The 15828-nt window shown below is 42.9% G+C and overlaps 1 protein-coding gene across 1 annotated transcript in view; it reads left to right on the forward strand.

Moving 5' to 3' along the window:
* The first annotated feature begins 4936 nt into the window (after window positions 1–4936).
* LOC139374715 (FHF complex subunit HOOK-interacting protein 1A-like) overlaps window positions 4937–15828 on the forward strand; it is a 39329-nt gene continuing 28437 nt past the window's right edge. The window contains exon 1 of the mRNA XM_071115823.1: window positions 4937–5238. The gene's annotated coding sequence lies outside the window, so the exon portion shown is untranslated. The remainder of the gene's footprint in view (window positions 5239–15828) is intronic.

A 15828-nucleotide genomic window follows, 5' to 3' on the forward strand; every position in this document is an offset into this window, starting at 1 on the left:
TTTCTCTTCAAGGTAATCTGATTTCCATACTGTACGAACTCTTCCCTCCCAACCTGTTGCACCACCAGTGTGTGACTCGCACTCGACTCGGGTGAAGACAAGACAGTCTCCCACTTCGTCTCCTTGGGGCATGGTAGTTCCACAGGTATTATCTTGTTAGACAAAGAACAGTTAGCCAGTAAAGACCACTCATTTACAGCAGAATGGTCTGACTCACCACAACCAGCCTCTGTGACCGTTTGTTTGACATGATAGTTTGGTTTGAGTCATGAGTAAAAACATAAAGACTGAGTTGTATATCTATTGTGAAGCATAGACAAAAAAGCACATACATGTAATTATATCTCTATTACAGTATAGCCTACCATTGCATCTAGGAAATCAAATGGCTGAGGTAGTATTTTGAATCCTATTTTGGGTGTTTCTCATCTATTAATTAATCCCCAAGTTTGATATTTGAATCTTGGCACACAGTCCAAACACATATGTTCTCTACAGCATAGAGACAGAGAAATACCACGGTGACTGTCTGAAAGATTCATAGTAAACTGAGCAATTTCTCAGGAGATGTACTTCAAATTATAAGCACTAGATGTCCCTATCTACCTTGTTTATTTCTACTAGCCAGCACCTGGCACAGTCCAAATCAAATGTTGTCACATGCTACAACAGGTGTAGACTAACAGGAAAATGCCTACTACAACCCTTCCCAACAATGCAGAGAGAAAGAAAATAGAGAAATAATAAACGTAATAATAAATACACAATGAGTTGCTTGTTTACAAAGGTATCAGGTAACCATAAAGTTCAGGATAGACAGTATGTTTATGTTAATTTTTTTTCAAGTAGAAATGATACATGTGTGCAAATACTTTTCACAATACACAATGTGCAAATAAACATATTCTACAATGTCAATTCCTCATCCGCTATGAGAAGTCTACTTAGTCTGCCATGACCAAGAACCCAGGTTTACCTCGTTTTTACAACAGAGACTAATAACACAGCGAATAGCTGCTCCAACTCGAGCCCTGTGACGAGAATGGCAGCTGGCACAGAGCTCCTTAGAACAGGTGACACTGTTAGCAGTCCTGTTCAGTCATGGTTGTTGATCTCCGAACAGGATTTGGGTGGACACAGTTGTCTATGTTTGTATGGTTTTACATTGCCATTCAATTATTATTGTTTAGGATGGAATAGCCTAGTCCTTTGATCATCTGGGCTGGGCAGGATAAAAAGAGGTGTTGAAATACAGGGCTAAAATCCTTGTTTTGTATAGAAAACAATTGTGTGAAGGGCAATCATTTACAGTGCATTGACTTCTCACACTGCTCTCACATTCACAAACTAGTGATGGGTCGTTCGCGAAACGAGTCGGCTCTAAGAGCTCTTGTAGCTCTTGTAGGTGAATGTTGGGAGCCGGCTCGCATATCAGAAGAGTCAAATCTATTTATATATATATATTTTTTAATTAAGATATGAATAATCAAAAGATTTAAATTAATAGAATTAACTAATTCAAATAACAAAAAAATGTATAAAATAATATAGGCCTAAATGCTCAAGCGCACACACATTCGCTCTGACTTCTGCTCAGACTAACAGCCTCACCTGTTGTTCCTGTCAATCAGACACACAGTGTCAACCAATGAACCAAAGATGCGTGAGGGAGGGCCGAGCCAACTCACTCACAGTCACACACTTTGCAGCCGAGGAAAGAGAGGAAGGACAGCTGTGAAAACAACAGCTGGAAAATGAGTCGGAAGCACAGTAGCATTGGGATGCATTTGAATAATGTAGACAACGTTAGAGCACAGTGTAGAATTTGCCAAAACAAAATCTCATATAAAGCCGGTTCTATGCACAACCTACACCGGCATATGCGAACTGTGCACCCAACTGTGAAGCTAGCTGTAGTGGAGCTTCGAGAAACTAGCGGGCCTGCTAGTGATAGTGGTGGAGCCAGCACCTCCACACGTGGAGATGTATCCACTCAGTCAAGTAGGCCTACTTCGCGACTCACAGCAACGCACTCTTCTATGGACCAGTTTATGCCAAAGTCTATGTCTGTAGCAAAACAAGGACAAATTGATATTGCATTGGCTAAAATGATTGCCACCGATTTCCAGCCATTTTCGATCGTGGAGGACAGAGGTTTTAGAAATTATAGCAATAGTCTAAATCCAATGTACATAATTCCAAGCAGGAAAACCCTTTCAAAATCACTTATTCCACAACGGTATGAGATTACACAGGCTTCTGCAGTTTCCCTTACCACTGACTGCAGGACATCAAGGATAACCACTCCTTAAATGTCGGTTACATGTCACTTCATTGAAGATTTTTTGATGATTAGCTGTCTTCTGGACTGCTTTGTGTTCAGCGACAGACACACCTCAGAGAACTTGGCAGAGGAACTGTTGAGAGTGGCCAGAGAATTGCAAGTAGATGGAAAAGTGTTTTTTTGTGTTAGCGACAATGCAGCTAACTTAACCAAAGCCATGAACATTTTTAAATGGACCCATCACCCATGTCTTGCCCACACAATCAACCTGATTGTAAGAGGTGCTCTGAAGGTGATGAATCCCACTGTGGACAAAGTGAAAGCAGCTGTGGAATACTTCCACAGGAGCACAGTGGGCTCTGAAAAACAAAAGTCTACACAACGCCAGATTGGGATGCCTGAGCTGAGGCCTAAACAAGACTGCACTACAAGGTGGAATTCAACATTATATATGTTGAAGCGGTTTCTTGAGTCAAAGGATGCCATCTCAGCTTCCAGTATTTATGTTGTAGTAGTTTATGTGTTGGGTGGCTAGGGTCAGTCTGTTATATCTGTAGTATATCTGGAGTATTTCTGTAGTCTTATCCGGTGTCCTGTGTGAATTTAAGTATGCTCTCTCTAATTCTCTATTTCTTTCTTTCTCTCTCTCGGAGGACCTGAGCCCTAGGACCATGCTTCAGGACTACCTGGCACGATGACTCCTTGCTGTCCCCAGTCCACCTGGCCGTGCTGCTGCTCCAGTTTCAACTGTTCTGCCTATGGATCCCTGACCTGTTCACAGGACGTGCTACCTGTCCCAGACCTGCTGTTTTCAACTCTCTAGAGACAGCAGGAGTGGTAGAGATACTGTCAATGATCGGCTATGAAAAGCCAACTGACATTTACTCCTGAGGTGCTGACTTGTTGCACCCTCGACAACTACTGTGATTATTATTATTTGACCCTGCTGGTCATCTATGAACATTTGAACATCTTGGCCATGTTCTGTTATAATCTCAACTCGGCACAGCCAGAAGAGGACTGGCCACCCCTCATAGCCTTGTTCCTCTCCAGGTTTCTTCCTAGGTTTTGGCCTTTCTATGTAGTTTTTCCTAGCCACCGTGCTTCAACACCTGCATTGCTTTCTGTTTGGGGTTTTAGGCTGGGTTTCTGTACAGCACTTTGATATATCAGCTGATGTAAGAAGGGCTTTATAAATACATTTGATTTGTTCATCTCTACCATGACCATTGTCAATGCACCTGTTGATGCTCTGACCTAAGAGGAATGGGAGGTGGTGGAGGAGGTGTGCAGAGTCCTGGAACCCTTTGAGCAGGTCACTGTGGAGATCAGTGGAGAGAGGTACAGTAAGCAGTTATTATTAAATGCAGTATTATATATGTATATGAGCAGTAGATGAGAATGTAGTATCAGTACACAAAACATGAACCTAAACTAATAAGTTACTGTTCTCTCTTTTCAGCTATGTGACAGCCTCAAAAATGATACTCCCGTGTAAGGGTCTGCAGCGAATCACAGCCAGACGCCAGAGAGAAGCAAATGTAACCACAGGACATGTGACAGAGTTGATGGACACCCTATGTTCATCAATGGACAGAAAGTTCCACAGAATGGAATATAATCACGTGCTATTAGAAACCTCTGCACTTGACCCCAGGTTTAAGAAGTTAGCCTTCAGTGATGCCAGAGCGATTTATGAGGCTCTTCAAAGAATAACCTCAGCAGCAGGGAGGGACAGCCCCAGCAGTCAGCTGGCTCAGGCACCAGGAAGAAGAGGGATCAGATGGAGCAGAAGCACCAGCAGTAGTGCCATAAAAGTCTGCTGTTTGGATGCTGTTTGATGAGAGAGCAACTAGGGATGCAGCACGAAGGAATCGCTCAGCAGATTCCATAATTGAGGTCCGATCCTATTTGGAAGAGCCCCTCCTCTGAGCTGGTGGTAGAACAAGGCTTTCTAAAGTCATGACAGGGAGACTCTGCATAGTGGCCACGTCCGTTCCCTCTGAGAGAGTCTTCTCGAAAATGAGACAAATAATTACTGATAGAAGAAACCACATCAGCTACTCGTAAGTGAGGCATCTTGCATTTCCAAATGCAAATCTCTCATAAAAGCAAAATATGGTCAGCATTGCTGTTGGTTATAACATGACAATAAAGAAGAGAGAGAAAAGAGGGACCAGTTTAATGTATTAAGTGGGATGCTGCAGTTTTGCACATTGTTATTTATTTTTCTTTGATTTGGTGCAATATTCTATTATTATGCTGTTCAGATTGTATTCGTTTTGAATGGTTAGATTTATATGCACTTTATTTATATACATTAAAAAGTTATACTTTATATTAAAATGTTTAATAGCTTTTTTTTTCATAACAAACCAATGCATTTTTAAATACATTGTGGTTAAGGTAGAGTATGATTTCCTTTAATCATTTAATTCGAATTGTTTGAACACCAATCATAGTCAAACTATCGCAAACAGTTTGACTTGAAAAAATACAAAACACATTTTTTTTAAAGAGCCGTTTGGCAGCCAAAAGAGCCTGCTCTTTTCAGTGAGCTGAGCCGAACGAGCCGGCTCACTGAAAGGAGCCGGAATGCCGGTCACCATCACAAACTGCTGTGGGCACAAAGAGGGAGGAGCCTAAAGCTTAGTGTGCTCGCGACGCTCACCTATGTATACTACCTACAGTAAGCAGACTGACTGGTTGGCGACCTTGTTAGCTAAGTAGCTTATATCTTTACTTTTCTAATAGAATGCGACATTAAACCAGGGAAATTGAACAACGTTCTGCTGGAGAATTTGTGATTTTCGAGAGGGTTATGCACGTTTGTGTTGGAAAGACGCTCATAGGAAAGTAGAGTAAAAGGTGGATTTTGCTCCGCATCTTGAAGCTGTGCGGTGTTGTTACACGAAGTCGGCTAAGTTACTTGCACTTCTGAGACTCAGCCTACGGTACGGTATTTCAGTTGGTCTTACTGCATATAAATATACTAAAACTAATGTATTGTTTGTCAATTACGGATTTTACAAAGTAAATAACATGGTAAGACATTGTTAATGTATTTTTCTGCTTGTCAAGTGACCGGGACTGTCTGACTCTGTCAAGGCATAATGTGACACGTTTACATGTCGGTTGTTATCATGGGGTTGTCTTTTTAAAAAACATGTATATCAGAGTGACTTGTCATCTGTCCTGGGCACATTTCTCAGAACAAGTTTAAAAGTATCTGTCTATACAGCTTGATTCTTGCAAATGCCTGGACACAATCTGTCACCTTTCATTCACCTTTATTGTGCCTCACGTGACATTTTGCAAAAGTTTATTGCTGATGTTATCCACATGTTAATGCTGTGGGGCCCAGACGAATGTGTTTAATCAGACCCACGAACATAAAGTACATTTGGCATCTACTGTAACATAATTCATAATTATTTGTAGCCTTTCTGCTATTCGTTCTGCAGAGGTTAACAGATATGTGACACACACACACTCTTCCAACTTAAGCAAACTTGGGAAACAAAACATGGTAGTATGAAGGGTATTTTTGAAAGGAGTTTTGGACCGGACTGGTACTCTTATCATCTTTCTGTGATGAAGAGGTCAGGGTATTGGGTTACTACCTCATGGGATCACATTCAAACAGACACCCATCAATGTTTCATGGTTGGCCATATTTTATTTACATCTGGTTGGGTGTGGACCGTTCTTTATACCTCAATGGTGTGGACTATACAGGGATTGTTTTACATCAAAGTTGTTATAGGAAAATCAGTGTTGATACAAATTGATTTGAACACAATTTGACCTAACGCAAAAACCCTACTCTGTATAATCAAACTCAGTCAAAACTGTTTGCTATATGCAGTGTATTTGAAGTGAACTTTTTCGAGAAATGTTGAATTATACTTTGGTGATTTCAAACTGTCAGCACACTCACTGTGGAAGTTGGGTTGGCAGTTGGCTCTAGAAAATGCACACAGGGGGCAAAGCTTTTTGAAGTCCTTTCATTTACTCCTGGGAACTCTCATTGGATGTTACAGACAATGTTTAATTCCAGCACGCTGACTAAATTGATCTGATTTTCTGCTCAGGTGTCATTTCTGTATAATAGTAGGAAGAGTTGATACCAGGCTCAGTTGTCCTGATTAGTGTAAATATGAGGGTTGATGTCATGAAAGTACAGTATGTGCTGAATAACTATGCTAATCTGAATTGTGGACTTGTTGTAATTGGGATTTTACAGTATGTACAGTAGTGTGTATTTGTGTACTTGTGTTTACATTTGCGTGCATTTTCCATGTGGATTTCCAGGCCAATGAGAATGGCAGTCTGTTCCTTGACCAGTGGAAGCTGGTGGGAGGAACTGTGGGAGGACGGGCTCATTGTAATGGCTGGAAGGGAATAAATGGAATGCTATCAAACAGATCAAACATGTGGAAACCACGTTTGACTCTGTTCCAATTATTCCATTCCAGCCATTACAATGAGCCCATCCTCCTATAGCTCCTCACACCAGCCTCCCCTGCACTTGACACACACCTCGCCTTCATATGGCCTTTCCAGAATTCTAGTTACTGACCTAGTAGTACACAGCTTTAAGATGCTCTGCCTCGTGATCATTAACCACACAGACTAGTGAGGTCATATCCCACAAGCCTCATCGCTCCAACTGAGGCACCTTGCATTGAGGGCTGTGATATAGGGCCTATACCTAAAGTAAACAAATAATTCATAGCACTATGTCAACATAGCAGGGGACTCAGACTTTATATAGCAAGATATTGGCTTTGTAACACGTGAATGCACTGGAAAAGTAAGGCGTTTTTCTGCTAAGTAACCACATGTGTGTGATCAGGTCAAGTGAGGGGGCAATGTGAAGGGTTGTCCCTTTTAAATCTCTGACATGCATGTCAATGGAGCATTACACAGGCCGGTTGGTTTAGTTTCACATAGTGGAATGTCTGGTTTGACCCCTTCAGTCTACAGTGAGACCTGTAGGGCTAACCCAAGCTATTCATGTAAGAGCAGAGTGTAGTCTGGACTCTACAGTTAACTTTTTTTACAAGGCGCACGCGTGTGCCTAAGTTGAAAAATGTAGGTGCACACAAAGAAATTTAGGAGCACAATTAAGATTATTTGTGATATTAAAGCCAGAATCTTACATTTTTTTCTCTGCTCACTGGTGCTCCTAAATAACAATTCCAGGTCGCACAGCAAAACATTTAGGCGCATATGCGAGTAAAATGCTCTCACTGTAGAGCCCTGGTAGTGGTGAGATTAGTGACTTATCATCACAGGTTAGTTCCTCTGGGAATGGCATGAGATCGCAGTACACATACACACACACTAAACAAAGTTATACCCTATGGATTATATGGTTGAAGATAAGAGACTTAATTCAATGGGAGTTGGATAGGACAGAGTATCATGTAACACAGTTTACCCAGGGCACTGAGATATGAATATAATCGTGTACTCATCAACTCCCATTGGCTATTTCTAACACATGGTGCAACACATCATAAGCTATGTGTGTGTCAGTGAACAGTTGGTGTTCTCTCTACGTCATGGATGGTTGTCAATCAGAAGGCACAAGCAGCTGAGAGTGCCGCTAACTAGTGATCCTTGAGCTTGAGGTCCTTCCGATTATCTTGACAGGCTGTTGTTAACGTTGCAGAATGTGCTGCTTTTTCAACAAGCACAGAGGGCATGCTCGGTTAAGTTTGTTTTGAAAAACATCTCTCTCTGACTAGGCCAGGGAACAAAGTGACCAACCATGCAAGGCAGCATGAGGTAGCATAAACCCAGGCCACCGTGTGACTGGAACATGGAAGGAACAGGTGTCTGGGACAGCCACCATGCCAACAGCGGTGGCTGTGATGACTCACCGGCCCACCAACCAAGCTGTCTCCCTTTCTCCCAGTTTCTCACACTGGCCATGGCCTCAGCCCAGCTCAGGCTCAGCATTGTCCCGTGTTTGGGATTTACACCCCCCCTTACCTCCCTGTCTAACCTCCCTGCCCCCTCTTGCGACCCCAGTGAGGGGTCAGTGAGAACAAGGGAGCCGTGTAGAGAGGGCCACTTGCTGGAGTTGTTAACATAGTCTTAACCTAATCCGCTGGGGATGACTGACTGTCGCCCATACCTCTGAACCTTAACACAACTGTTATGTAACTTTTTGAACTGAAAGTCTACACTAAGTACCTCTTATCTACTGTTGATTGAACTGAAAGTCTCCACTAAGTAACTATATTATCTATTGTTGATTGAACTGAAAGTATCTACTAAGTAAAGGGAAAGGGGGATACCTAGTAAGTTTTACAACTGAATGCATTCAACCAAAATGTGTCTTTAGCATTTAACCCAATCCCTCTGAATCAGAGAGGTGGAGGGGGCAGCCTTAATCGACATCCACGTCATCGGCGCCCGGGGAGCAGTTGTTGTTGGGGGTTAACTGCTTTGCTTAAGGGCAGAACGGCAGATTTTTCCACCTTGACGACTCGGGAATTCAAACCAGCGATCTTTCGGTTAAGGACCTCTTATTGTCTACTGTTGATTACCACTTATTGAGAAGTATGAAGAAGCTGTCAAGCTTCTTAGTGTCTTTGTCTCGTATTTTACATGGCATGTTCCTTAAAGGTAGATTTTATTTTATTTTTTCCTTCTCACGTAACTACAGTCACGTTTACATTTTTCTTGAATGTGCTTCTCTTTGACTAAGCTGAGACACCGTAGCTTGTTTTTGTCTCAGGATACATCACAAATTGCAGGACCTCCAACAACCTTAAATGACCTCCAATTAGTGGTCGACTGATTATAATTTTTCAACGCCGATACCGATTTATTGGATACCGATTAATCGGACAATTTTTATTTATTTATTTGTAATAATGACAATTACAACAATACAGGCACTTTAGTATTGCCAGTGTAACAGTATAGCTTCTGTCCCTCTCCTTGCTCCTACCTGGGCTCGAACCAGGAACACATCGACAACAGCTACACTCGAAGCAGCGTTACCTGTCACTCCACAACCACTCCAAGTCTCAGAGCGAGTGACGTTTGAAACGCTATTAGCGCGCACCCCGCTAACTAGCTAGCCATTTCACATCGGTTACACCAGCCTAATCTCGGGAGTTGATAGGCTTGAAGTCATAAACAGCGCAATGCTTGAAGCACAACGAAGAGCTGCTGTAAAACGCACAAAAGTGCTGTTTGAATGAATGCTTACGAGCCTGCTGGTGCCCACCATCGCTCAGTCAGACTGCTCTATCAAATATCAAATCATAGACTTAATTATAACATAATAACACACAGAAATACGAGCCTTAGGTCATTAATATTGTCGAATCCGGAAACTATCATCTCGAAAACAAGACGTTTATTCTTTCAGTGAAATACGGAACCGTTCCGTATTTTATCTAACGGGTGGCATCCATAAGTCTAAATATTCCTGTTACATTGCACAACCTAATGTCATAATTACGTAAAATTCTGGCAAATTAGGCGGCCCAAACTGTTGCATATACACTGACTCTGCGTGCAATGAACGCAAGAGAAGTGACACAATTTCACCTGGTTAATATTGCCTGCTAACCTGGTTTAAAAATATATACTTCTGTGTATTGATTTTAAGAAAGGCAATGATGTTTTTGGTTAGGTACACATTGGAGCAAGGACAGTCCTTTTTCGCAAATATGCGAAATCAACATCGATTATATGCAACGCAGGACACGCTAGATAAACTAGTAATATTATCAACCATGTGTAGTTAACTAGTGATTATGATTGATTGTTTTTTATAAGTTAAGTGTAATGCTAGCTAGCAATTTACATTGGCTTACTGCATTCGCGTAACAGGCAGGCTCCTTGTGGAGGGCAATGAGAGGCAGGTGGTTAGAGCGTTGGACTAGTTAACTGTAAGGTTGCAGGATTGAATCCCCGAGCTAACAAGGTAAAAAATCTGTCGTTCTGCCCCTGAACAAGGCAGTTAACCCACCGTTCCTAGGCCGTCATTGAAAATAAGAATGTGTTCTTAACTGACTTGCCTTGTTAAATAAAGGTGTAAAAACAAATTGGCCAAATCGGTGTCCAAAAAAACAGATTTCCGATTGTTATGAAAACTTGAAATCGGCCCTAATTAATCGGCCATTCCGATTAATTGGTCTACCTCCAATGACCTAAAGCATACTCACCGTCAGTGGATGTTGCTGAGGGGAGAACGGCTCTTAATAATGTCTGGAATGGAGTGATTGCAATGGTATCAAGCCCATGAAAACCGTGTTTTTGATACCATTCCATTTACTCCATTCCAGCCATTATTATGAGCCTTTCTCCCTCAGTAGCCTCCACTGCTCTCCATCTATAGAACAGCATGGTGTCTAGTGGGGAGACTGACTGGAGAGGGAAGATTCATATCTTAACACTACGGTAGTTCAAAAAACAGGCGCAACAGCAGTAGTAGTGTGCCTGTTGAGTCCAAACCATTTGAGCCTATTATCTCCTCTGATCTGGTTAATGACATGATGAGAGCGTGGCGAGGCCTAGCGCTTTTCATCCCTTCTGAGAAGGGCCCTACCAACATCACAGCCATGCTATGCTATTCATCCCTTCTGAGAAGGGCTCTACCAACATCACAGCGATGCTATGCTATTAATCCCTTCTGAGAAGGGCTCTACCAACATCACAGCCATGCTATGCATCCCTTCTGAGAAGGGCTCTACCAACATCACAGCCATGCTATGCATCCCTTCTGAGAAGGGCTCTACCAACATCACAGCCATGCTATGCATTCCTTCTGAGAAGGGCTCTACCAACATCACAGCCATGCTATGCATCCCTTCTGAGAAGGGCTCTACCAACATAACAGCCATGATATGCATCCCTTCTGAGAAGGGCTCTACCAACATCACAGCCATGCTATGCTATTCATCCCTTCTGAGAAGGGCTCTACCAACATCACAGCCATGCTATTCATCCCTTCTGAGAAGGGCTCTACCAACATCACAGCGATGCTATGCTATTCATCCCTTCTGAGAAGGGCTCTACCAACATCACAGCCATGCTATGCTATTCATCGCTTCTGAGAAGGGCTCTACCAACATCACAGCCATGCTATGCTATTAATCCCTTCTGAGAAGGGCTCTACCAACATCACAGCCATGCTATGCTATTCATCCCTTCTGAGAAGGGCTCTACCAACATCACAGCGATGCTATGCTATTCATCCCTTCTGAGAAGGGCTCTACCAACATCACAGCCATGCTATGCTATTCATCCCTTCTGAGAAGGGCTCTACCAACATCACAGCTATGCTATTAATCCCTTCTGAGAAGGGCTCTACCAACATCACAGCCATGCTATGCTATTCATCCCTTCTGAGAAGGGCTCTACCAACATCACAGCCATGCTATGCTATTGCTGCATCTCTGCTGTTACCAGACTCGTATTTACTATTGCTAATGCTGCACAATTTAAATATTTGCCATCTATTCTACTGAGCCATTTACTTTATGGTCGTATTCTTATCTTTTATTATTTCTTGTTGCGTTGTCGAGAAGGAACCTGACAGTAAGTGTTTCATTGGACAGAGTAGTGTATACAATGTGTATCCTTTACATAATCTCCATTCATTTATCCCTCCACCTCGCCATCCCTCTATCCCCCCGCCGTCTTGCCTTCATGCAAACACTCACCCCTTTCATCTCCTGTTGGCGCGGCAGCATGCAAACAAGGTAGAGAGGAAGCAGCGGCAGAGATCTGGATTGATGTTCCCACACTAAACCCATTGAGAATAGGCCAGGGGTTTATCCATGTTGCCATCAGAGATCTACCTACTCCCCTCCTGACTCCTGGCCTTTGTTGTTTACAGCTACATGGCGATGACGTCTGTGGAAAAGTATGTGGAAGTTCTGCTGTGGTACTGTTCTACTGAAAGTACACACACAGTATTGTTTAACTAACCTTGTGGGGACAAACAATTTATAAACATTCAAATCCTATATCTCTAACCTCTAACCTTAACCAAAAAACCCGATCTTAACCCTAACTCTTGAACCTAATTCGAACACAAATTCTACCTTAACCCTTAACCTCCTAGAAATAGCATTTAACCTTGTGGGGACTAACGAAATGTCCCCAGTTGGTCAAATTTCTGTTAATTTACTATTATTGTGGGGACCCCACAAGTATAGTTCCACACACATACACACATACTGCAAGAATCACTTCACTCACTCCCTGGATCACTGACAAGCTAACCTGCACTTGAAGGCTGTATTTTGTACCATTGTCTCCTGTGTTGTCTACTACTCACCTGTCTCAGTATTATTGAACCATTCAAACTAGACTTATCTCACTGTAGCAGGCTGTGCAGCTCTCTGTATCCCTGTCTCAGAGTCTCATGGCAGTCATTATTACGCAGTGGCTCAAGGGATTGTTTTAGCCACTCTAAATGCAGGCAGCGTGTTGCTGTGCCATTATGTGCTGTTCCTAATGCTGTGGGAAAGAGAACGCTGGGTGTGTCAGCCTGGGTATGCATTTTATAATATGTGTTGATCCTCTGGGGTGTTTGGCTCTAATCCATTCAGCTTGTTGACCCCCCTGGCCTCCTCCCTCCCTAGCAGGTAATGAGGAGGTGAGCTGATGTGTTTGAACATGTTAATCAACCTCCTCCACTGAGCTCAGAGGTGGGAACACTGACTGAACACGTGTTCAACGTGTTGAGCACCTACCTCAGCCAACCTACACCTCAGCCTATAACCTTCAGCTGGTGTTTAACACAGAATCACAGTCCTATCTGATAAGGTCCTTTATGGATTTTACCCTGTTGTATTAGGTTGTTAATGGGCACAGCTGTTGAGTCCCTTCATGTTGCTGTTTCATTTCAGAAATATGACTGACTGTTGATGAGAGTAAGTAAGTTGCCTCAGAATGATGTGTTGATTGGTACTCTGTTTTAATGTAGCCAACACAGATGGGCTTCAGAGAAATGTATAATTGTGATGTTATGAGCGTTCCTAGTCTGAATGCAGTAGGCCTAACTGTTTCATAGAGACTAACTGTATTGCGGACAGTGGTCAACGTCCCCTCGGCTACAGGAGAATGGACGCCTAGATGACACTGGATGGTGTCCTCCTATTGTAAATGTCTGTGTTGTTCATTGGAGAAGGGGACAGATAGACTATATATAGCCAGGCTCTCCCTCTTTGGCCCCAGTTGTGGCCCACCTGTAAATATTTCAAAAAGGTACCGTCACTTTAATGGCCACTGTAAATGTCCTCTGTCTATCACCCATTGGTCTATCACTGGTGGGGGGAGGGCCAATGTCAGAGCCCATTCGTCCTGGCCAGACCCTATTGTTGGTCCATTTGTCCTGGACCAGGCCCTGCCATTTGTCCTGGACCAGGCCCTGCCATTGGTCCATTAGTCCTAGACCAGGCCCTGCCAGTGGTACATTAGTCCAAGACCAGGCCCTTCCATTGGTCCATTAGTCCTAGACCCTGCCACTGACCAGGACATCATTATGGGCTCTGTCTGAAGAGGACAGTCGCTCTTCCTGATGGAGCTTAATGATCTCACATCAGTCACAAAGTCCAGATGCACAGGCTGTGGGAGTGTGGTGGACTAATGTATTGGTTGGTGGTTCAGTCGACAGTATTGAAAAATGCCATGCATACATTTAACTAATTTAAGAAGCAGACACTCGACTGCTAATTAATATTGTGAAAAAGAGTTCTTATTGCTTGGTGGGTGTAACAATATGTGTACCTAGAATTCATTAGATTTAAATGTCTGGCCTCAGAGGTAGGAATCACGCACAGCAACATGTTCAGAAAGAGTAAAAAAAAATGCCAGTGTACTGCAAGTTAGGACAGCCTTGTAAGTGCTACTGTAGGTGTGGCTAGCTGGCTTTTCAACTATCTATCACGACCTCGCCCTAGTGTGTGAAACACCTGCCGAAAGGGAGACGCTTTTTACATCTCACAGCTTTAGAAACCGGAGCCACTCTGTCACCAGAACCACTCTGTCAGAATACACACACATTGATGATGCTTACAAAACCTCTGCCCTTAGGCAAACATTCTATCCTGTCATCGGTGGCTCTGCCTGTGTTATCTCCTGTGAAAAGCTCTTCCTATTTTGTTACCTGTGAAGCCTCTCTCTCTCCCTCCCTCCCAGCCCATCCATTGAATAACACGTTCAAAAGATGACGTAACAAGATAGACTTCACTTCACTTTCTATAGCTTTATCTCAATGTATTTACCTTGGCAGTTAGCTAGGTCTCTCTACCTAACTCAGACTAGGACTTGTTGCTCTGTGTATAGTCAACCAGTAACCAATTTTACAAAGACGCATGACACAGTGTGAAGAAAATGGTCTCTTCATCTGGTAGAATTCAGTGTTGAACTTTTGTACTTGGCTACTTTCATTACTCAGGAGACACTTATACACATTCAGTGACTGTTATAGCATGTATAGCATAGGCCTATGTCATAGCATTGTTATGTCAGGAGGACATAAGCAAATGTCAATGCAGTGATGTTTCTAAACCCAAGGTGAAACTAACACAATGTTGACAGAGAACACTGTCAGCAGGTCACTGTCCTCTAATCGAACAGGTTCTTAGAATGAATTTAACAGTAGCATGGGGAATGTGGTGTTGATCTCTTTAAGCTCGCTCTCTCTCTCTCTGTCCCTCACTTTATTTCTCTGTCCCTCTTTCTCTCTCTCTGTATCTCTCGCTCTCTCATTCTCTCTCTCTCTTTCTCTCCATCTCTTTCCCTTTCCCCCTGCGCTTCCTTAGCAAAATCAATATGGTGGTATGCTGCTATATTTAATTTATCATCATTCTAGTTTGACTGTGGTGGTATGGCTTTAAAACACTGCTATAGTTGGCCTATTTGTTCCTCTCAATTCTCCATGTTCCTTATCATCTCTACTAGGCTTCAAAGCAGGTTTGATGTTCTCCTGGTGTTGCTGTTCCGTATTCCCTCACTCACACGAAGCTCTCTGAGGAGTTAACCTCCACCCCAAGGGGAAATCATCTCACCCTGTATACTCTGACCCAAACCCTTCAGAAATAACATCTGGTCATGAATGGTTAGAGGATGACACTAGGTCTGTGGGCGAGAGGGGGATGGAACTAGATTCGATAGTGCTGCTAGGTAACAGATGTGTTTTGAAACGGTGGAAGCTCCTGTAGTGGATTCATGTCCTCTGTGTGCCAGTAGGAGTGGGTAATAAGCAAGAGCAGTGTGGAAGTTTCTCTTTCCTTTGTACTTGTGAGAGTGGGGATGGAGAAAGATAATGACAGAATGAGATCATCATCATCCCTTGCAGTTGTCATCATTCAGTTTCATCACCATCTAGGCTACATCGTAATCTTTCATCAGTGACTCAGGTCTCTGATCCCAACAGGGGTTCTTCACTGTGCCCGATCACAGCAGGAGGTCTGTTCCATTTCACCTCCTTTTGGAATAAATGAGCCACAAGTAGTGTGTTACTACATACGTCCTCATGATCAATGAGACTATTGATT

Source organism: Oncorhynchus clarkii, chromosome 19, assembly GCF_045791955.1.
Source record: "Oncorhynchus clarkii lewisi isolate Uvic-CL-2024 chromosome 19, UVic_Ocla_1.0, whole genome shotgun sequence".
Classification (NCBI taxonomy): domain Eukaryota; kingdom Metazoa; phylum Chordata; class Actinopteri; order Salmoniformes; family Salmonidae; genus Oncorhynchus; species Oncorhynchus clarkii.